At 36.2% G+C, this 25,091-nt stretch overlaps 1 protein-coding gene across 1 annotated transcript in view; it reads right to left on the bottom strand.

The window, feature by feature from the left end:
- BLTP3B (bridge-like lipid transfer protein family member 3B) overlaps nucleotides 1-25,091 on the bottom strand; it is a 105,231-nt gene that overhangs the window by 72,714 nt on the left and 7,426 nt on the right.

Consider the following 25,091-nt stretch of genomic DNA (forward strand, 5'->3'; position numbering starts at 1 on the left):
TCTTTTACCTTTTTTGAAACTAATTATTAAAGTAACAAAATATACTGGTTATTTACATCAACAAGAGTATCAATAAATATACACATGCTTCATTTCATGCTTCTTACTGACTCTACACCAGAATTTCTTGAGCTGTATTTTATCGGGATTCATATCTTCTCACAGAATGTCAACTGAGAAATGCAGAATTTACATTTAACCCATATTTGACCTGTGATGCTGGGTTGTATTATACTGACCACCAATCAGTATATATTATTGGTTTAATACTATGACGTTTCCTGACAGCCTTTCACTCCTAATCATAAAGGAATGGCCTATTACCTCAAGGCAGATTATTAGAGCTAGAAGGGAGCATTCACTAAGTACTTACTGAGAATTCACTATTCAGACACATACACTGACAAGCAGTACACTTAAGGAGTGTAGCAAAACAGTAAGATAGCAGGCATAAGCAGAGAACCTTTTAATTTTTAAAAGGATGGACGGAAAAACCCTCAGTGAAAAGATGACATTTGGGCAAACATCTGAAGGAAGTGAAGGAGGTAGCTATTACAAACATCTAGAGGAAGAATACTCTAAGCGAGGGAAAAAGAAGGGTAAAAACGTGAGGTGGGAAAATGCTTGGTATATTTGAGGAACAGCAGGAAGGTCAATGTTGACTGGAGTAAGTGAGCAGAAAGGCAAGAGTAAAAGGAAATGAGATTAAATTAGAGAAATAATGGGGCCAGCTCACGCGGGACCTTTAAAACCACTCTGAGGACTATGGCTTTTACTCTGAGTAAAAATAAGAGTGATTAAAGATGGTTTTAACTAGAATAGGAAATTTTTAAAGATTCATTCATTTTTTATTTGGAGGGAGAGAGAGAGCACAGGGAGACAGAATCTCAAGTAGACTCCATGCTGAGTGTGGAATCCAGCACAGGATTTATCTCAAGACCCTGATATCTCAAGACCTGAGCTGAAATCAAGGGTCAGACGTTCAACTCACTCAGCCACCCAGGCGCCCCTGGAAACTTTAATTTTCAAAGGTTCACTCCATTGAGACTATATAAAAAAGGAAGGACATAGAAGCAGGCAGTCCATATAAGAAGTTACTACGATAATCCAGGTAAGAGAAGATGCTGCCCTGGATCAAGAAGGAAGAGTAAAAAGCGATAGAAAAGCAACAGTCGAGATACATTTTGAAAGTAAAGCCAACAGGATTTGATTGTACAGAATGACATCAAGGATGACTTCCAAGGTTTTTAGTCTGAGTAAACAGAAGGACAGAGTTACCATTTATCAGGGTAAAGAAACAGGGGGAGAAATAAGTCTGGAATTGAGGATCAGAATTTAGGATTTGAATAGTTTAATTAAGATATGCCCCTTCGATATCCAAGAAGAGATGCCAATTTGGTGAATATTCAAATCTCATTCAGTAACCGCAGATACAAATTTGGTCATCACCAATGTTAGAGATGGTATTTGTAGTTGCAACATGGAGACAGGAAATCAAATGACTCAAGGACTATGGTCAGAGACCACAAAGAAGGCAAGAAATGTGAAAGAAACCATAAAGGAGATTACAGAAGAAGCAGCAGTAAGGGAGGAGAGTTGCTTTCAAGTTTTGTTTTCTTTATTTTCTTTATTAAGGCAAGAGAACATTAAGGCAAGCTTATATGTTGGTGACAATGATGCAGGAAAAAAAAAAAACTACTGATGCTACAGTAAGGACAGACAACTGCTAGAGCAAAATCCATGATTGGAAGACAGCAGATGCACTATAGATGAGAAGGGTTGGCCTTGAACAGCTCTGACATTGGAAAGCATGTTAATATTCTATACATGTAATGAATAAAATGAAAGAATGAGAAGAGGGGAAGCACCTAAAACTGAAAGTAAACTGAAACAAATGAACCTAATTATACTTCAAAAATACTATAAGCATTTTTAAAGGGAAGAGGAAGAGAAGAACAGATGGGCAAAGAATAATCTGAGTAACCAACATTTGACTATATATATTCTTAGTGTTGGGCAAGAAGGGATGTAAGGGTATGTGTGTGCATATGGGAGGGGTTAGTGAAGAACTCAAAACAACATCTTAATCAGGTATGTACAAGAATGTTCATCTCAGTGACACTTACAAAGGGAAAAAAGTGAAAGCCCCTAATTGTCCAAAGGGAAATAATCCCTTTATTTATATCATGCTACATAAATATCAAGTATGTATGTACTTGTGTTGCCAACCATAAGGGAAAATGCTTCTATTATGGTGAAAACTTGTGGTTTAAAATTACATACTATGATTTCCATTATGTAAAAAGTGTATTATAAAATGTCAAATAGCAACTATGGTTGTTGGTAAGACTTTAGACTTCTTCGTCTTTATACTTTCCTATATGTTTAAGTATTCTAATAAGGAGCATATATCACTTTTATAAAGACAAAAGTTCATTAAAAACCCAAAAAGACAGGTCTGGCAGGAGTAAAAGTGAAAGACAGAAACATTAAAAATCATGTCATTAACAAGAAATTCTACATTTAGTTCATACCAAAGGGACAACATCATCAAAGAGCATGGGCCTTAAAATCAGACAAGTAAGTCTGAATTCTTGTTTAGCCACTTACTGTGGTACCTCTGTGCCTCAGTTTGCTCATCTATAAAATGGGGGAAATAACATCACCCTCAAACAATTTTAGTGAGGATTAAAGATAATATGTAAAGCACCAGGTGCAAAACAGATATCCAAATAAGAGTTCTCTTTTTCCTTCCGTTTTTAAAATTTCGATTAAATTATGGACATATTGACTATAGTTTAAACTAAAGCATTATCAAAAGTTCATGCTCATCCAAATAGGACGTCAAAATGGTTAAGCTATAGAGCTAATCTGGAAAACATCTTATATTAATACTGCTCATCTATTAAACTATTTTAAATAAAAAGCAGAAGATATAATGGTAACCTAACATTCACAGCTATGAAACTGCTTGTTCCCCACACTGGGTAAACAGTGTACATATCAAATTATTTATCTTCCATTATTCATGTTAATTAGGCTTTAATTTACATATATTTTAGTTTTGCACAAATGTGTCCCAATCATTTACTAATATAATTATGTTTCTTGCAAAAACAGAAACTGGATAATGATTCTTCAAACACATTTTTCATAACTTAATTAATAAAGGAAAAGCAGACTTCTTTAAGTGTATACTAGGCAAAAAAGGGAGGGAAACTTATAAAAGAGCAATAAGGGTTGGAAGAGGCACTTTTCTACCTATACTTTTTCCAAGTGTTGCTACAGCTCTTCCAAATAAATTGCCATCTGAAATCCCCAGATAATTGTATCACTCTACTGAATATTATAACTGAGAAGGACCAGATCCTAAAGAGAATAAATTATTATCTGAAAAAAACCACTTTCATAAAGAACCATGTAAAGCTCTAAAGAGTTATATAATCATTTTAAAACCAAACTTTTAAAAATAGGGCAGATCACTGCGTTTGTATCTTTAGGGTAAATACCCAGCAGTGCAATTGCTGGGTCATGGGGTAGCTCTACTTTCAACATTTTGAGGAACCTCCATGCTGTTTTCCAGAGTGGTTGCACCAGCTTGCATTCCCACCAACAGTGTAGGAGGGTTCACCTTTCTCCGCATCCTCGCCAGCATCTGTCATTTCCTGATTTGTTCATTTTAGCCATTCTGACTGGTGTGAGGTGATATCTCATTGTGGTTTTGATTTGTATTTCCCTGATGCCGAGTGATATGGAACACTTTTTCATGTGTCTGTTGGCCATCTGGATGTCTTCTTTGCAGAAATGTCTGTTCATGTCTTCTGCCCATTTCTTGATTGGATTATTTGTTCTTTGGGTTTATTGGATTATTTGAACTTTGCTAAGTTCTTTATAGATTTTGGACACTAGCCCTTTATCTGATATGTCATTTGCAAATATCTTCTCCCACTCTGTCAGTTGTCTTTTGGTTTTGTTAACTGTTTCCTTTGCTGTGCAAAAGCTTTTGATCTTGATGAAATCCCAACAGTTCATTTTTGCCCTTGCTTCCCTTGCCTGTGGTGATGTTCCTAGGAAGATGTTGCTGCAGCTGAGGTCGAAGAGGTTGCTGCGCTTGTGTTCTCCTCAAGGATTTTGATGTTTATGGCAGCAATGTCTACAATAGCCAAACTATGGAAAGAACCTAGATGTCCATCAACAGATGAATGGATAAAGAAGATGTGGTATATATGCACAATGGAATACTATGCAGCCATCAAAAGAAATGAAATCTTGCCATTTGCGACGACGTGGATGGAACTAGAGGTTATCATGCTTAGCGAAATAAGTCAATCGGAGAAAGACAACTATCATATGATCTCCTTGATATGAGGGAGAGGAGATGCAACATGGGGGGTTAAGGGGGTAGGAGAAGAGTAAATGAAACAAGATGGGATTGGGAGGGAGACAAACCATAAGTGACTCTTAATCTCACAAAACAAACTGAGGGTTGATGGGAGGAGCGGGGTTGGGAGGGGGAGTGGGGTTATGGACATTGGGGAGGGTATGGGCTATGGTGAGTGCTGTGAAGTGTGTAAACCTGGCGATTCACAGACCTGTACCCCTGGGGATAAAAATATATATGTTTATAAAAAATAAAATTAAAAAAAAAAGGGCAGAAATTTAAGTCAATGAACTAAACTTCTGAATAATTATTTTTTTTAACTTAAGATTAAAGGGAGGGGTGGGAGAAATGAAGCATAACATACATACAAAACCAAAGTAGCTGTTAACAAAGACTCAAACAAAGACTCAAACGAGGATAAAGGAGAAAGCTGATTGACCTGAATATATCAAAGTCACAACAGCACAGAAGAAAGTCATACAATATGTAAAAAAGGGCACAACTTTTACTGATTTTTTTTATTTTTAAAATTTAGAAACACTCTCTCATTACTATGTACATTATGGCATGCAAAGGGGTTTATTTTAAAATATTTTAAAATAAACCCTTCACTCTAACATTAGTACCCTATGAAATAAATTTTAATGTGAATGTTTGTATTTTATTGGTTAACTTTTACTATCTTTTTAACAATGTAGTAATTTGAAAACATACTTAAAATATGAAAACAGGCTTCCATTTTATCCAAAATCTTCCCTAATTACACATAATACATGAAAATACATTTACTAGTTTTTTCAGTTATTAACAACAGAAATAGCTAACCAGAGGAATAAAATTTCCAGACAAATGGAAAGAATGCGTTTGACTTAGTTATGCATTTTACAATCAATACATAATTATTAGAGTCTAAATTACATGCAAAGCACTGTGCTAAGTAGACACTTATGGCAGAACAAAATCAGTCCATAATCAAAGATTTATAATTTGCTTAAGGTAACAGGCCACAAATGCAGAAAAAGTTAAGAATTACAGCTCTGAAAAAAAAAAAAAATTACAGCTCTGCAAGAATAAAAATGCAACTTACTACTCAACCTCTCTATGCCTCAGTTTCCTTATCTGTGAAATGGAGATAAAACAATACCTGCTTTCATGGGGCTGTTTTGGTGAATAACTGGGTTAGGATATATAAAATGCTAGGAACTGACCGTACTACAAAGGAAAACTCAGTAGTAGCTATTACTAATACAAAAACACAGGTCAAATAGGAATATGAACACAAAGACCTGATATAACCAGTGGTGAAATTTTTCCAAAAAAAAAAAAGGGGGGGGGGTTGATAAGGCAGTAAGTATGCAGATCATAAATCAAAAAACATAAATTTTATATCTGATGTTACTATAAGTTTTAGACATGATTTATTTTAACTTTCATCGGATCCATTCTATAGCTACATCATAAAAACAAAGATAATACAGTTATTTGCTAAAGAAACCTGAAACAGATGTCTCAAATGTATCATCTCCAGGTTAAATACACTTAATTGGAGTTAGAATCATAAAATCTTAGTGCTCAAAAGAATCTTAACACAGTTATAAACCCTTTTCTGACTGGTTACCTACCTTCCTCTACACTCACCTTTTTTTTTTTTTTAAGATTTTATTTATTTATTTGACAGACAGCGATCACAAGTAGGCAGAGAGGCAGGCAGAGAGAGAGAGAGTGTGTGTGAGGAGGAAGCAGGCTCCCCGCTGAGCAGAGAGCCCAATGCGGGGCTTGATCCCAGAACCCTGAGATCATGACCTGAGCCGAAGGCAGAGGCTTTAACCCACTGAGCCACCCAGGCGCCCCTACACTCACCTTTTGCATTCAAATACTAAAACCCTGGGATATTCTTTTCAAAACTCATCAGTAAATATGCATTTCTTGCATTATTCACCTTGCCCTGAAATTGTTTATGGTTCCTGTTATTGAACATGTTATTAAAGATTCACACCAGTGTCTACTATTCTTCTAAACTTAATAATTGGCTCTGTTACTTGATAATTACTTTCTCAAATAACAGTTGTAACTAGGAATAATAATTTCTACTCTGTGATATTTCATGCTCTGGCCTGAACTAGATTTTACAGGGAATTTAACAACAGTTAAACTGTTTGATTATGAAACTTAGAGTAGGCACAAGTAATCTGAAGTTCCTGGATGGACTTCAAGGGATCCAAGATATTTTATATATTTTCAAATGGGGCTTTTATTTTTTTTCTTAAAGATTTTATTTAATTATTTGACAGACAAGAGATCACAAGTAGGCAGAAGGCAGAGAGGCAGGCAGAGAGAGGAGGAAGCAGGCTCTCCGCCGAGCAGAGAGCCCAATGCAGGGCTTGATCCCAGGACCCTGAGATCATGACCCGAGCCGAAGGCAGAGGCTTTAACCCACTGAGCCACCCAGGTGCCCCTCAAATGGGGCTTTTAGAAACAAAAAAGGCTAATTAAGAACCACTGACTTAAAGAAAAAGGATTAATTTTAACCATTCAGAAAATAAATTACTTCCATATTATAAGTTGGTTTTCAATACTGTTATTATTTAATATAACTGACTTGTTATAAACAAACCCCTCATACGGTGGCTGCCCAGCTACCAATGATTCCATCTTCCCAGAGAAAGGCTATAGGAGAAAAGTGCATACCTAAAACATACTTCTTTGGGTACAGGTGATTGATATAGAAGCTGAAGAAGCATCTAGGCTGTTAAATCAGATTCTTTCCTTCAGAAATTTGAAACTACAACACTTAGTACCAAGATGACAAATACCAAAGGAATATGACTGACAGAGAAACACAGATCCAGTACTTTAGAACTTAAAGATACCATAAAGATTCTTCTCCTATCACTGCTCCAACCTCTTAAATTGGATCGAATTCACACCTATGAAATGAACTAGTAATTGACATCACTAGCTAGTTTCTCAAGACTGTGCATCCCTATAAAGATTAAATTCTCACTGTATATGAAGAGATATTATAAGAACCAATTATCTTCGTTTAAGCAAATTTAATAGCCTTTGCTTGATTTTATTCAAAACAGTATTTCTAGAAGAAAACAAAGTACCTTAAGACCACACTAAAATCATACAAGAGAGGATGTTTCTGGAGAGACTTCCCAAAATCTGAAAGACTACCAAGCCCTTCGGCTGGGAACAATAAATTATTAATCTGCAACTAATCAAATCCTTTCATAGTCCATGGGTTTCATCATGCAGACATAAATATCACTCCACTCAAAACTAAGAAACAGGGGCGCCTGGGTGGCTCAGTGGGTTAAGCCGCTGCCTTCGGCTCAGGTCATGATCTCAGGGTCCTGGGATCAAGCCCCACATTGGGCTCCCTGCTCAGTGGGGAGCCTGCTTCCCCCCTCTCTCTCTCTCTGCTTGTCTCTCTGCCTACTTGTGATCTCTCCCTCTGTCAAAAAAATAAATAAAATCTTAAAAAAAAAAAAAAAAAAGATGGAGGACTAAAATACTTTATCCCTAAGACAGAGACAAGACAAAAGACATCTGCTCTTACCACTTCTATTCAACATTGTATTAGAAATTCTAGCCAATGCAATCTACGGCAAGAAAAAAATAAAAGACATTCTATTTAGAAAAGTAAAACTGCCTTTTTTCCCAAAAGACATGATCATCTGTACCGAAAACCATACAGAACCCTTTTAAAAGTTACCAGAACTAATAAATGAGTGTAGCAAGGTTATAGGATATAAGAGAAATATAAAAAATAAAATCAAATGAAGGGACATAGGAACTAAATGAAAGCATTCCCAATGGCTAAAGCTGGAACAATTTGGGCAACAAAATAAATATTAGATTATAACTCAAAATATAAAATAAATATACATGAATATATGCAGATATAAATACAAGATTAAATAAATAACTGGGAAAGAAGAGATAAATCTCCCATACAGAAAATAACTTATGTTTTCTCTACTCTAACCTCAGGGAAGTGGAACATAACCCTTCATTCCTTTTGTGTGTGGCTGCTTTTCTTTCCAAAGTATATAGTATGAAAGTGGGCAAAAGAGTAACTTTACAGTGGAGAATCTGACAAAGGCCAACATCAACAATGTTGCACCTTTGATACAACATAATAAAAATGGCATTTTACCCTCTGTGGTCTTCTTGCAAAAAAACCTATATAACCCATTCTAATCATGAGAAAAACATTATACAAATACTGACTGAAAGACACCGAACAAAATATCTAACCAATACTACTGAAAACTCTCAAGATCACCAAAAAGAAGGAAAGTATGAGAAACTGTTTTAGTCAGAAGGAGTCTAAAACAAAATGATGACTAAATATGTGATATTCACAATGAGATCCTCAAGCTAAAAAAGGACATTAGGTAAAAAAAATTGGGAAATGTGAGCAAAGTATAGGCTATAGTTAATAATAATTTGTAAATACTGGTTCATTAATTGTGACAAATGTACCATACCTTATAATATATTAATAAGAGAGATGGACTCCAATGCTATTAAATCCTGTCCTTTTCATTTTTTAAAACAGTCCATGAATAGCTAATTCTTAAAATCTGTTTTTCTCAACCATAGAAAATCTGTCATGCATACCTTATTTCAAAGGGGTAAATGAAAAGCTCTAATGATTCATGAAAACTGTTTGAGAGCATAAATCCAAAGCATAACACTGGAGTTAATTCTTATTAAGACTATGAGAAGCCTAATAAAAATCTTTGCTACAAGTCTCTCAACCAGTATTATTTCTTGATTCATAAAATTTTTCAGAATTTCTTACATCCAGTTTTTTGTTTTTAGTAACTTAGCAGAGAGCATTGTGCAGGAGATTACATGGCTGCCTCAAAACGGCTACCGAGAGTATTTATGAACCTGCCAATCTGGCATTGATTTTTACAGAGTGAATGCAAACAAGGATCCAAAGCCTATCTTCTTTTCCCACAGAAAAAATATTTTTAACAGAGACTTTGAGCAGAGAACTTGACCAGTATATCCTAGTAAAAGGAGATGTATGAATAGTGTTTTACTGTATTACATGGTAATCCCTCTACAGAAATTAAAAGATCTATAATAAAGGAAATCACACACACATACACACAAGTAGGGGAGATGGGATGTGAGGTATATGAACACTCTTCATACTAGCCTTACTGCCTTTCTTTTTATTTTTATAATTTTTTATAAACATATAACGTCCTTACTGGTTTCTATCAATCAAAAACTTTTCCGCCCAAAAATATCTTAGTTAAAAAAAAATCATTTGAGCTGCATATGGAAGGTTTATCCATTTTGTTGTGTTTAAGTTTCACTTAAAACAAGTTAGTACAATAAAAATATAAATTGTTTCCATATCCTAAGAACAACAGGAAACTGAAAATTTTAAAGTACCATTTATACTAGCATGATAAGTATGAAATTTTTAGGGATAAATCTGACAAAAGGTACACAAAATCTATATACTGAAAAACATAAAATGTTGCTAAAATTTTAAAAGACATAAATAGAGAAACACATAGGTAGATCAGATGACTCAATATTTTTTAAGATGTCAGTTCTCCTCAAATTGATTTATAGATTCCAAACAAAAAAAATACCCAGCAGGTTTTTTGGTAGAAACAGGTTGATTCTGTAGAGTATCAAACTAACTTTGGAAAAGATGAACAGAGTTGTAAGCCCTGTACTACCAATTTCAAGACTTCTTAAAAAGCAACGGTTTGGGGGGTGCCTGGGTGGCTGAGTCAGTTACGCACCTGCCTTCAGGTCATGATCCCAGGGTCACCAGGGAGTCTGCTTCTCCCTTCCCCACAGCCCCTCCCCCTGCTCCTCCTCTCTCTCACTTTCTCTCTCAAATAACTAAATAAAATCTTTACAAAATATATTAAAAGGTGCCTGGGCGGCTCAGTTGGTTGGGTGTCTGCCTTCAGCTCAGGTCATGATCCCAGCCAGAGTCCTGGGATCAAGTCCCATATTGGGCTCCTTGCTCAGCGTGGGGCCTGCTTCTCCCTCTGCCTGCCACTTCCCCTGCTTGTGCTCTCTCCCTGTCAAATAAATAAATGAAAAAAAGAGAAAGAAAGAAAGAAAGAAAAAATAAAATACATTTTTTAAAAAGTTACAGTGGGTATGTGGCTGGCTCAGTTGGTAGAGCATGAAACTTGATCTCAAGGTCATGAGTTCAATCCCGATGTCGGACATAGTGCGTACTTTAAAAAAAAAACAAACTACAATATTCAAGATGATTTGAGACTGGTGTCAAGACAGACCCACAAACAATGGAACAAACTAGAGAGTCCTGAAATAGAACCAAATTTGTAGTAAGGGGATTTTCAACAAAGGCAGAAAAGCAAATCAGTGGTAAAAAGGGGTACCTGGGTGGCTCAGTTTTGATCTCAACTCAGGTCTTGATCTCAGGAATGTGAGCGCAAGCCTGCTTAGAGCTTAAAAAAAACAAAACAAAACAAAACAAAAGAAAAAAGATACTATTTTCAATAAACTATGTTGGAACCACTGTATAGCCACTGCCAAAAGACACACACAAAAAAAGGATCTTGATACTTCCTCACACCATAAACAAATATTTAAATAGATCACAGACCAAAATCTAAAAACTGGATCCATAAAATCGCTGTAAGAAAATACAGGAGAGGGGCGCCTGGGTGGCTCAGTGGGTTGGGGCCTCTGCCTCCAGCTCGGGTCACGATCCTGGGATCCTGGGATCGAGCCCCGCGTTGGGCTCTCTGCTCAGCGGGGAGCCTGCTTCCTCCTCTCTCTCTGCCTGCCTCTCTGCCTACTTGTGATCTCTGTCAAATAAATTAATTAATTTAAAAAAAAAAAGAAAAGAAAATACAGGAGAAAATCCTGGTGATCTTGAGCCTGTCAAAGATTTTTTTCCCTTAAGATTTTATTTACCTTTGAGAGACTATGGACTCTGAAAAACGATCTGAGAATTTTGAAGGGGTGGGGGGTGGGAGGTTGGGGGCACCAGGTGGTGGGTATTGTAGAGGGCACAGATTGCATGGAGCACTGGGTGTGGTGCAAAAATAATGAATACTGTTATGCTGAAAAAATAAAAAAATTAAAAAAAAAGATTTTATTTACTGATTTATTTGGGGGGTGGGGAGAGCACAAGCAGGAGGAGAGGAAGAGGCCAAGGGAGGGGAAGAAGCAGACTCCCTGCTGAGCAGGGAGCGGGTGCAGGGTTCGATCCCAAGACCTGAGCTGAAGGCAGACGTTTAACCAACTGAGCCATCCAGGTGCCCCACGCCTGGCAAAGATTTCTAGAACATAACAAAAAATGTACAAATCATAAAAGAAAAAAAAAACAATAAATTATGTTTTATCAAAATTAAAAACCCCACTCATCAAAGACACTGTTACTAAAGGAGAAGCCAAAGGGGGAGAAAATATATTTACAAAACATGTTTGAAAAAGGACTTTTATTTACAATATATAAAGAAAAAATATATACAATATATACAACTCAAAAATAAGACAACTAAGTAATAAAATAAGCAAAAGATTTAAACAGACCCTCAAACCAAAGAAGACACAGAGATGGCAGATAAGCACATGAAAAGATATACAATACAGCCAGTCAATAAGGAATTTCAAATTAAAACCATACCACTACTTACCCACTAAAATGAGAAAATTACTGAGCACTGCTGAAGATATGGAACAACTAGAACTCTCACACACTTACTGGTGAGAACATAAAATGTACACTTCAGAATGTTGTTTACCAGTTTTTTAACTTACGTATGTACCCATATATAACTCAATCATCCTACTCTTAGGCATTTACCCAAGAAAAATGAAAACCATGTGTCCTCACAAAGACTTACACACGAATATTTACAGCAGCTTTATTTATAATAGTCAAAAACTGGAAACAACCTAAATGACCATCATCAGGTGAATGGATAAACACATTATGGCTTATTCACAATGGAATATGAATATATTCAGCAATAAGAGAGAAGGCATATGGGGCACTTGGGTAGCTCAGTTGTTAAACATCTGCCTTTGGCCTAGGTCATGGTCCCGGGGTCCTAGGATCGAGCCTCACGTCAGGCTCCCCGTTCTGTGGGAAGCCTGCCTCTCCCTCTCCCACTCCCCATGCTTGTGTTCCCTCTCTCACTCTCTCTGTCTAATAAATAAAATCTTAAAAGAGAGAGAGAGAAGGTATACAACAAACCAGATTAATTGCAAAATAATTATGCTGAGGGAAAGAGGCCAAAAGAAGGTATATGATTCATTCATATAAAATTCTAGAAAATACAAACTAATCTAAGTGAAATAAAGCAGATTATATAATAACAAAGCATGAGACAGGAGGGGAGGAAGGAGAGGATTACAGAAGGACATGCGGGAACTTAAGGGCTTATGTCAAAATTTCATTAAACTGTATACCTTAAATATGTACAGTTTACTGCATATAAATCAATTATATTTCAATAAAGCTGCTTAAGTCATATATAAAAATGCTTATAGAAGACTGATTTTCTTTACTTGCATATTAAAAAATAATCAAGCTAAACAATATAAATTGAAAATGCTCAGTAAAGAAGGTAATTTATTATGAGTACACCTTTTCTCTCTCTCTCTCTCTCTCTCACACACACACACACACACACACACACACACCATGTATATAGGTGAATATATACATCCTAATAAAAAAGAAAATGGACTAGTTAACTTAATAAAGTACAAGGAAATCAGAATTTTTAAGATATCTGAACCATGGCTTTTAGAAAACATTCGTAATTTGCCATCTGAAGATACAAGAAGCAATTTTTAAGCCACATTAAAAAACTGAGTAGATCACTCAGCATGGAGTCTGTTTGGGATTCTCTCTCCCTCTCCTTCTGACCCTTCTGTTCATGTTCTTTCTCTCTCTAAATAAATAAATAAATCTTAAAAAAAAATTAAAAACCAAGTAGATCAATAAGCAGCCTTCATACTATCAAAAAATATAAAAGAACTTCAGGATTTTAATACCTGAAAAGTTCCACTAATCCAAAGTCTTCATCTTATAAAATGTGAAGTCCAAAAGGGTTCAGTCAACTGCTAATGTCATATCACGGCAGAGCCAAGACTATAATCAAATTTGTATAGTTTTAACTTAAAAGGTATTTCAATTTCGATTACCATTTCATTATCATACTCACTGATTTTCAATTCAACAATATTTAATAAACATTTCCTGGGCATTATAGGAGTATGTGGCAATTCTTATCTTCAAGGAGCTTTCACTGTCAATTTGAGGCTTATTAAATATTTAAGACAAATATTTTCTTCAAAGAAAACTACAATGTTATTGGAAGAAGAATCATGTTATGCTCAGAATAATTTTTTTTTTTTTAGTATTCTCAATTCACAGAGTTTGTTTGGCTTGGTTATTTTTATAATACACATGTAAAGGAAATCAACCAATCTTGTCTAGCCAGTTTTTTCACACTTAAAGAAATGAAAAGTTTTAAAGGATGGAAGAAGTTATAAGTTGGCAGCCTCTGAGCTTTGTTTTACCACAAATATGCTTGATCTGCACAGTGTTTTAAAAAACCTGAATCGGGGGCGCCTGGGTGGCTCAGTGGGTTAATGCCTTTGCCTTCAGCTCAGGTCGTGATCTCAGGGTCCTAGGATCTAGCCCTGCATCAGGCTCTCTGCTCTGGTACCAGGGAGCCTGCTTCCCCCTCTCTCTCTGCCTGCCTCTCTGCCTACTTGTGATCTCTGTCAAATAAATAAATAAAATCTTAAAAAACCTGAATCAGTGGCTAACATTTAAAATGAGTAGACATTATATTAAAATCTGGGTTTCCTAATTTTGTTGAAATATTGGAAGATCTGACACAAATACACATGCATCTTTCATGGCAAAAACTGAGCAATGATTAATTAGGCTCTTGGGTAACTTAGACAAGACATAATCACTGCTTTCAAAAACCTCATAGTTTAGTATTAGAGACAAGCACATAAACAAATCATGACAGTACCTTATAGTTTTACTATGTGCCAAGCACTGTGTAACAGGTATTACAATAAAAATGAAAATAGGATAGGGGCGCCTGGGTGGCTCAGTGGGTTACAGCCTCTGCCTTCGGCTCAGGTCATGATCTCAGAGTCCTGGGATCGAGCCCCACATCGGGCTCTCTGCTCAGCAGGGAGCCTGCTTCCTCCTCTCTCTCTGCCTGCCTCTCTGCCTACTTATAATCTCTGTCTGTCAAATAAATAAATAAAATCTTTAAAAAAAATGAAAATAGGATAAGATGGAAGTACACAAGAAGTAGTGATCATTTGTTAAAAATGCTGTTTAGGGAAGGCTTCATGAAGGAGGCCAAACTTGAACTGTGTTTTTTAAGAGTTAAGTTTCTGCCAGGTGAATAGGAGAGAGGAGGACATCTTAGGCACGGTGACAGAATGTTCAAGGCTACAGGATCACATACAGTAGCCATGGATGAAGTATAAGGCATCAGGTAGTTTGTAACAAAATGGAATGCCTTTGAAAGATGGACTGAAGCCAGATCACAAAGGATGCTTGCATCCCGTGCCAAGGAATGTAGGTTTCATTCTATTCATCTGTATTGTTCCCACAATGCTCCTAAGAAGACTCGTGATTCAACATAGCTGGGAGAAGAAATAAAAAGGGAAAAGATATAATAGCTGATCGCCCTAATTACTGATTCAACTAAATTACTAAAAGGCAATTATAAGCATAGCCGGTCTTTGTTCCATTAATAAGGAGCCCTACTTTTTGCCTATCTTATGCAGTTAAGTTCTATTTTAATATTTCTTTGGACAAAAAAATTCTATTGTTATAAACAAATTTTTTTAAAAAGCCTGAACATGAGCCATTAAAATTTTTTTACCAATCTTTATGTGATACACCACACATTAACAAAGTAAAGGATAAAAACCATATGATCATCTCAGTAGACAGAAAAAGCACTTGACAAAATTCAACATCTATTTATGATGAAAGTTCTCAACAAAGTGGGAACTGAAGAAATGTACCCTTCAACATAATAAAGGCCTTAAGACAAATCCACAGCTAACAACATACTTAACAGTGAAAAGCTGAAGGATTTTCCTCCAAACAGGGGGAAGAGGATGGTACTCTCATCACTTTAATTCAACATAGTATTGGAAGCCCTAGCCAAAGCAATTAGGCAAGAAGAAGAAATTTTAAAAATCCAGATTGGAAAGGAAGAAATAAAATTGTTAATCTGTAAATGATATAATACAATATATAGAAAATTCTAGACTCTACCAAAAACTACTAATAAGAACTAATAAATGAATTCAGTAAAGTTGCAGAATACAAAATTAACATACAGAAATAGGTTGCACTAATAAAGAGTTATCAGAAAGAAGTTAAGAAAACAATCCCATTTTCAAGTGCACCAAAAAGAATAAACTAGGAATAAATGTGACCAGGGAGTGAAAGACTTATACACTCTGTAAGACACTGATGAAAGAAATGGAGGACAGTACAAATAAATGGAAAGATATTCTGTGCTCATGGAATGAAAAAAATGCTGTTAAAATATCCATACTACCTCAAGCAAACTACCGATTCAATGCAATCCCCGTCAAAATACCAATGTCGTTTTTCATAGAACTAAAACAAAGAATTCTAAAACCTGCCTGGATCCACAAAAAGACCTGCAAGAGCAAAAGCAATTTTGAGAAAAAACAAAGTTAGCGGTTATCATGCTTCCTGATTTCAAATACTAAAAACTGTTAGTAATCAAAACAGGATGGCACTGGCATAAAAACTTAGACACATATATCAATGGAACAGAAAAAGAGAGCCCAGAAATAAACCTAAACATACATGTTCAATTAATCTATGACAAAGAAGGCAAGAATACACAATGGAAAAAAAAGATCTCTCCAATAACTGATGTTGGGAAAACTGGACAGCCACATGTAAAAAAAAAAAAAATGAAACTGGGCCACTATATTATACCATATACAAGAATACATTCAAAATGAATTAAGGACTTAAATGTGAAGCCAGAAACTATGAAACTCTTAGGGAAAAAAAAAAAAAAAAAACAGATAGTAAGCTCTTTGCCACCAGTCTTAGCCATATTTTTTTTTTGAACCAGTCTTCTTAGGCAAGGGCAACAAAGGTAAAATAAATAAATGGCATTACATCAAACTACAAGCTTTTGCACAGCAGAAGAAACCATCAACAAAAAGAAAAACCAATCTAACTGAATGAAAGAAGGTATTTGCAAATCATATGTCTGATAAGAGGTGAATATCCAAAATATATAATGAACTTACATAACTTAATATATTAAAACAAAACAAAACAAAACAAATACTATTTAAAAATGAGGAGAGGATCTGAATAAACAGTTTCCCAAGGAAGACATACAGATGGCCAACGGACACATGAAAAGATGCTCAACATCACTAATCATCGGGAGATGCCGATCAAAACCAGAAGGAGATACCACCTCGCACCAGTCAGATTGGCTATTATCAAAGGGCCAAAAAAATAACAGTGTTGGTGAGGGTATGGAAAAAAGGGAACCCTCATACACTGTTGGTGGGAATGTAAAGTGGTACAGCCACCATGGATAACAGTATGAAAGCGCCTCAAAAAATTAAAATTAGAACTACTACACAATCCATCAATTACATCTTTAGGTATACACCCAAAAAACAAAATAAAACAAAACAAAAAAACCCACCAATTCAAAGAGCTATATGCACACTCAGTTCACTGTAGCAGTATTTACAACAGCCAAGATACAGAAGCAATCTAATTATCCATCAATAGATAAATGGATAAAGAAGACGTGGTACACATACACAATGGAATATTACTCAGCCACAAAAGAGAATGAACTCTTGCCATTTGCAACATGGATGAACCTAGAGGGTTTTAGGCTAAATGAAATAAGTCAGACAATGACAAATACCATACGATTTCACTTACATGTGTAATCTAAAAAATAAAGCAAATGAACAAACAAAACAAAAAGAGACTCACAGATATAAGAAGCAACTACTGGCTACCAGACTGGGGAGGGACTGGAGGTTCTGCAAAATAGATGAAGGGGATTAAGAGGCACAAATTTCCAGTTATAACATAAGTAAGTCATTAGGATATAATATACTGCATAGGTACTACAGCCAACAATACTGCAACAATTTTGTGCAGTGACAGATGGTAACTAGACTTATTGTGGGGTTCAATTCGAAATGTATAAAAACATCATGATAGGGTGCCTGGGTGGCTCAATTGGATAAGCACTCAACTCCTGATTCTGGCTCCAGTCTTGATCTCCGGGTCATGAGATTAAGCCCTGTGTCCAGGCTCTGCACATAGCAGAGCCCTGGTTTCTTTCTCCCTCTCCCTCTGCCTCCCTCTCTCTCTCTCCCCCTCTCTTTCTGAAATAAATAAGGGTGCCTGGGCGGCTCAGTCATTAAGTGTCTGCCTTCAGCTCACGTCATGCTCCCAGGATTCTGGGATCAAGCCTCATGTTGGGCTCCCTGCTCAGCAGGAAGCTTGCTTCTCCCTCTCCCAGTCCCCCTGCTTGTGCTCCCTCTCTTGCTGTCTAGCTCTCTCTCTCTGTCAAATAAATAAATAAATCTTTTTAAAAAATAATAATAAAATAAAATAAATAAATACATCTTTAAAACAAATACATCACTATGGGGGCTCGTGGGTGATTTAGTCAGTTGGGCATCTGCCTTCAGGTCAGGTCATGATTCCAGTGTCCTGGGATTGAGCCCCAAGTCAGGCTCCCTGCTTAGCAGGGGAATCTGCTTCTCCCTCTCTCTTTGACACTCCCCTGTGCTAGCGCTCTCGCTCACTCTCTCACTCAAATGAATAAATAAAAGATCTTAAAAAAACCACTATGATGCACACCTGGAATTAATGGGACATTCTGTGTCAATTATACTTCAATTAAAAAAAAGATGGTTACCAAGAAATTAAATGATAAGATTAGCATTTTGAACATATCTCTCCAGTAACAGTGCCAGGATAGAAGAGAAAAGTATGAGACCAGAAGGAAATGAGAATGCTTATTTGCAAGAATAACACAAGACATGTCAAGTTAAATCTGGGTCATGACAACAGAGATATTCAAGTCTTTATTGACGTCTCCTTTGTGCCAAGAAGCCTGCGATGTGCTAGGTTCAGGAAAAGGAAGGTAAATTTAAGAGTTATTTAATAAAAAGGCATCATAATCAATTAAAATGAGAAGATAAAGAGAGGAAAGGAATTAAGTTTGGTAGGTGACTTGAATGAACAAATAGATAGCTGTGGTTTAAACTAAGAATAAAATTGCAACACCTCATCTTCAATAAGCTAAGCACAAGTCTGGTCAAATAAAGATATGTTAAGGAAGTATAATTTTAAAAAAAGCAAAGGATTACAGCTATGACTATACTTTAAGAGCAAAGCTCCCAGAGGATTTACTAAAGTTATATACAAAACCAGAACCATCTTTTTTTTTTTAAGATTGTATTTATTTATTTGACAGAGAGAGATCACAAGTAGACAGAGAGGCAGGCAGAGAGAGAGAGAGAGGGAAGCAGGCTCCCTGCTGAGCAGAGAGCCCCTTGCGGGACTCGATCCCAGGACCCTGCGATCATGACCTGAGCCGAAGGCAGCGGCTTAACCCACTGAGCCACCCAGGCGCCCCACCAGAACCATCTTTGAATGCCTTTATAAACAACATCCTTAACTAACAATATCCTAAAGATAACCTCAAAGTTTTCCCTAATGGTCTACCTAAGGCTAAAGCTTAGCATCTATCCCTTGGTAATTTTGGTTTAGATCCAGACACCCAAATGATATCAAAGAATCAAGGTGCACAAGAATGCTGGAAAATAATACTTAATTGATATTTTTTTTTAACTTTTTACTTTAATTTTTTTTTATTTTTTTTTCAGCATAACAGTATTCATTATTTTTGCCCCACACCCAGTGCTCCATGCAATCCGTGCCCTCTACAATACTTAATTGATATTTACACAACTGCTAACATATGGTCAGTAAGTGTATCAAATGTCACATTACTCCTCTGCAATGAGTTGCACATTTCTGCTCATGGGTAATCTTTTTTTTTGGACTTTTTTTTTTTTTTTTTTTAAGTAATTTCTACACATAACATGGGGCTTGAACTCACAACCCCAGATCAAGAGTAACATGCTACGGGGCGCCTGAGGGGGGTCAATCAGTTAAGTGTCTACATTTCGCTCGGTCATTTTCCCAGGGTACTGGGATCAAGCCCTATATAACGCTCGTTGCTCAGCAAGGAGCCTGCTTCTCCTTCTCCCTCTACCTGCTATTCTGCCTGCCTGTGCAGGCTCTCATGCGTGCTCTCTCTCTCTCTCCAATAAATAAAAATCCCCCCCCTCAAAAAAAAAAGTCACATGCTCCAACAACTGAGCCAGCCAGGTGCCCCAATCATAGTTAATCTTTAATTACCAATTTCTCACTAGACTTTACGGATATGTTCAAAGTATTAATGTGGATAAATTTCCTAAACACTCTTAAGTGTTCAATGATATAAGTTTCTAGGTTTTTCACTAAGTCCAAGTCGAAAGAAATTCAGTGCCATTTCCATGAATCTGGCTTTATAACATAATTACTTTCCCTGATAATGAAATTTTAAAAGGAGTAAGGGGAGAGGGGAAGTATTAAATGGGGTGGCAAGTCCTTACTTACATTCATCAAGAACTCTGTTTTCACTGCTGTTCTTAAGAATTACTCAAATCTCTTTGATAAAGATTATAATTAACATTAAATACACAAAATAAATTCTTAAGTCCTTCAATGAGAAGTGATGAAAACATTCTCTTTATCAAAAGAGGCTTCATACCTCATTAATTACATTAGACTATGAAATCTTACCCATTAAAGGGTAGATCAAATGCTAATTGTTATTCCCAAATAGCTGACTATAAGTTATAAAACTCTTTTAACAATAGAAAGAGTTGGTTATAACTTTAAGTGCATTGCCAAACCTGATATATTAGAAAAGACAATCTAAGAAAGGAACTGCATGAGCCTGTAGCTACAGTAAAAAAAAGGGAAAAGGAAAAGAGTACTTGACTAATACAGTAAGAATTAGAAAATATTCTCAAAGTATCTTTATGTGGGGCAAAATAAGTGCTTGCATTTATGAAAAGAAAGAAAAAGAAACCGAAAACGTTGGGGAATAGAAGTATTACCTGAGGGCAGGAAATTCAGACAAAAGGTCCCTATTCCTGGTGAAAGCAAGCAGTCAGTTGCCAGGGTTTCTTAGACTCCTTGATTATGAAATTCACAGCACACCAATCTCCACCACAGCCAGCAGGGATCGCTGCAGGGAATGGGTACACAGGGGGACACAGGAAGGAGCAAGTTTAAGGGAAGGAAGAGGAAAGGAATGATATGATAAAAATATTTAGCTGTGATGCACTTAAAAAAATACAGTTGTATTTCACACTGGAATAACTAAAGGCAAACACTGCTTAAATTCTAAGATAAATCAATCATTTGTGATTTCCTTCATTCTCTCTACCACTGGTATTACTACTACTCTGAGAATATTTTCAAAAATTTTCATATTAAAAATATCAACAAAAATGAGCTATCTCTGTGGTACAAAAGTTATACGAAGACTGAACTGTAATTCAACGTTAAATCAAACCAAATAGGACAAGCACTCTAAAAGACAAGCTATTTACAAATATAAATTATCAAATTAGTTTAACTGCTAAAAACCCCATTTAAAACTGTAACCTTCATTTTATGGAGAACACTAAAGAGTAAAGTTAGCTATGAAAAGTAACTCACAAACCAAGGAAAGATCCAACAATAAATTTTATGTTTATATACAAAAGCAAATCAGAGAACTAGAATATTTATCAAAAAAAAGTTTTTAATCTAAATTTCTTGGATATGAGTCATCTGCCAAAAATGTATTCAGGGCAACCAATTTATATCCTATATATTCTATGAAGGCCAAAATTAATCTATTCTCTAGTTAGCTGAAAATGTTTCTGAACAGTTGCTATGTGTAACAATACTGTGCCAGATGCTAAAGATACAACAGTGAACAAGAGAAACACAATCACTGCCTCAGAATGCAGTCTGTAAGGGTGATTCTGCCCTTAAAGAGATGACAATCTGGAAGGCACCTCACTGGCTCAGTCGGTGGAGCATGGCACTCATGAGTTCAAGCCTTATGTTAGGCATGGAGTCTACTTAAGAAAGAAAGAAAGAGAGAGAGAGAAAGAAAGAAAGAAAGAAAAGAAAAGAAGAAAGAAACTAACTTAAAAAAGAGATGACAATCTATGAACTAAAAACATAAAATTTTTGTTGTAATAAAATATTTTAAGACCAGTGAAGACTAGCCTACATAGTTAAAGCTGCCCATGTAAGATGCACCAGTAAAATGAAGCCTGAAAGGATAACCTGGCAGGAAGGAAGGTAGACAATTTGGCTACAGTAATAAGACAACAAAAGATGGGTGAAAAACAAAAAAAGGGAAAGAAAGTGTAGTACTGGAAAACAGTAGAAAAACTGCAGCCAAGTTTCTATGATCTAAAGTATCCTTAATGGGGTGCCTGGGTGGCTCAGTCAGTAAAGCATCTGACTCTTGGTTTTGGCTCAGGTCATGATCTCAGGGCCCTGGGATGGAGCTCAATTACCCTACTGACCTTGAGGAATCTGCTTGAGGATTCTCTCCCTCACCCTCCGCCCTCCCCCCACTCCTGTGCACATGCTCCAGTGCTACGGTAAATACAGAAATCTTTCTAAAAATTTTTTTAAAAATGAAGTATCCCTAACTTCTCTGAATAACTGCCTTAAATATTCCCTTGGAATGCATTCCACTGTCACGACTTAATAACTACCCACTTTTTATCACATAAGCTGTTGTTTATGTATTTTATTTCATTATTTCTTTACAGTTTCTCTGGACTTAGATCACCTCTGACTCAATGTCTCTACTTCCATTAAAGTTGCATACAGTACTTTGTGCCTGTCTCTTAAGACTTACATTTTATCCTGTTATCTATTTAATCATCTACCATACTGTTTTCAGAAGCACTTATAGTTCTTCTTAATTTCTCTTATATATCTTATGGATCTTCTATAAGTATTGGTGGAAAGAATAAATGAATGATTTATCAATGGGAATAGTCATAATACTCCTTAAAGATAATACAAATCTTAGATTTTATGATATCCCTTTTTATAGTAGAGTTCGTTTATAGATAAGGTTCCATCTCTGCCGAAGAAAACTTTGGAATAAGAACTGAATTTAGTACCTAACAACACAGTTTTAGCAAATTTTAAAATGACTGAATCTTCTAAATATTAATTCCTAACAATAAAATTACAAACAAAAAGTTTACAAATAGATAACAGTAAAGGAAAACAACACTTGACGTTATGCTAGCAGTGGCAAAAAGAAGCCAGAGAGCTCTCTCTTAATGGTTTTTTTGGGTAGAAAAGAGTACATATACATATAGCTCTTAAAGAAGAGACTAATCTAGAGATTCAAAATTTATATATAACATTCATTTTGTCTGGGAGAAGTCTCAAAATAAGTAAATCTAATGTCTGAAAAAATAAATAATAACTACTCTATCCTGGATCATATTTGTTTCAGCTCTCAACTTTGTTTTAATAACTTGGTCTTGATGTGATAACTGCTCATATTTCATTCATGGAAATAGTCATAAATTACACCTGTAACTTAAATTCAATCTGAGCTCCAGTTACTAATAACTAATAACAACTAGTTAAATACCAATATTTAACAGAAATATTAAATTATTCATCCTAACATGTGCAAAATAATATACAGCATTTAGAACATATATAACTGATAAATCAACTTACTAAGGAAATATTTAGATTGGAAACTGCAGTGTTAAGGCAAAGTGTCATATTGCAAAAAAAAAATTATGCAATTATAAAGAAATGGAGAAATTGTGCTTTCCCAATTTCACAGAACTGCTAAGTCAAAAGGCTGTTTCCCAACCTTCAAAGGAATACAGAGCCAAAGGATTCCCAAATAATAAAGGAATCTCCTAAGGGATACTGCAACAGGATGGTGAAATACCACAAAAGAGCAGTAAGACTGAAATTTTATAATAAATAAATGCTGAAAATAGAGTAAAAGCAAGCAAACTATTGGGGAAGAACAACAGCCTGAGCAGGCAGCACAGAATAATCGTATTAAAAGAGTGCTTGGGGCGCCTGGGTGGCTCAGTGGGTTAAAGCCTCTGCCTTTGGCTCAGGTCATGATCCCAGGGTCTTGGGATCAAGCCCCACATCGGGCTCTCTGCTCCTCAGGGAGCCTGCTTTCTCCTCTCTCTCTGCCTGCTTGTGATCTCTGTCTGTCAAATAAATAAATAAAATCTTAAAAAAAAAAAATAAAAGAGTACTGGATCAGTGACTTAACCACTCAACACTACCTGTCAAACCTTGGGTAAGTCATTAATCTTAACGTTTTAATAATTTCCTTCCCAGAGACCGGAAAAAATCCCTTCTGATTCTAGAATGGTTAATATTACAACATCCAATGGACCAAGCATCCAAGTCTCCTTTCAACTAAAGTTTACAAATCAATCTCCTGAAATTAACTTCTGAAGAATCAATATCTGGTTTTAATTGGAAATCAGTGTAACAGAAATGGGCACATGCTTGATACTTCTACATAGCATACTTAATAGCAAAAAATACAGCACTATAAAGCCCATCCCTTAAAATTCATCTCACAATTCAATTTCGCTGTAATTATGCACTGCATAAACCAAAGAATAACCACACCCAAAACATTTGACATTGGTGCTGCCAGACATGTGAACCAAACTAACACCATGATGGCTACTCTGTGACCTGAAGTCCTCTTGAATACAGCCCCCATTCCCATTCTTTCCTTTTATTTAACAGAACCCCTAAGTACACCCTTGGGGCATAACATTTCGGATTCGCTCTGGAGGTATAACTATGATACTTACCTATCATGCTCCTCCCTGGTAGTCTCCTAGCATGTACTCCCCAGCCCCTAGAGCTATAAAAGCAGGTTTCACAAGAGGCAGGTTGTGGAGATCTACCGCTTTGCAGCCCCCCAAAGACATACTTCTGTCCATAAGGCTCCTTAAAAAACCATTTCTCATCAAGCTGAACTTGGTGTTCTTCTTCAGTCATGGTTTCCCAGGCCTTTGAAGGTTGCTTTGCATTTACTTCCATTTCACAGTACAGAGGACTAAAATGTGTAGTCTAAATTAGTTCACAAATAAAAGGGATCTCCAAGTTAATACATCCAAAACCAGACTCCTTATCTCTCTACCTTAAGCCTGCCTCTCCTGCCGTCTTCTACATAGTTAACAGCAACTCCACCTTCTCAGTTGCTTGTGTCATGACTCTTCCTTCTCTCTCAATTCACATCTTACCTGTCAGCAAATCCTGTGGCTCTACTTTTTAACTACAGAACTTGACTATATCTCAACAAGTCCACTGCATCAACCTAGTCCAAGCCAAAACCTTTATCAGCTAGATAGTTAACACTTTTAATTGGGTTCCTCCTTCTGCCCTTGAGTTCCTATTATTTATTTCTACATGGCTGCAGAGTAATCCTTGGCTCAAAGCCTTAAGTGGTTTCCAATCTCAGAGTAAAAGCTAAAGTCATTACAAGGCCCC

The sequence above is a fragment of the Lutra lutra genome, chromosome 8 (assembly GCF_902655055.1).
Source record: "Lutra lutra chromosome 8, mLutLut1.2, whole genome shotgun sequence".
Lineage (NCBI taxonomy): Eukaryota > Metazoa > Chordata > Mammalia > Carnivora > Mustelidae > Lutra > Lutra lutra.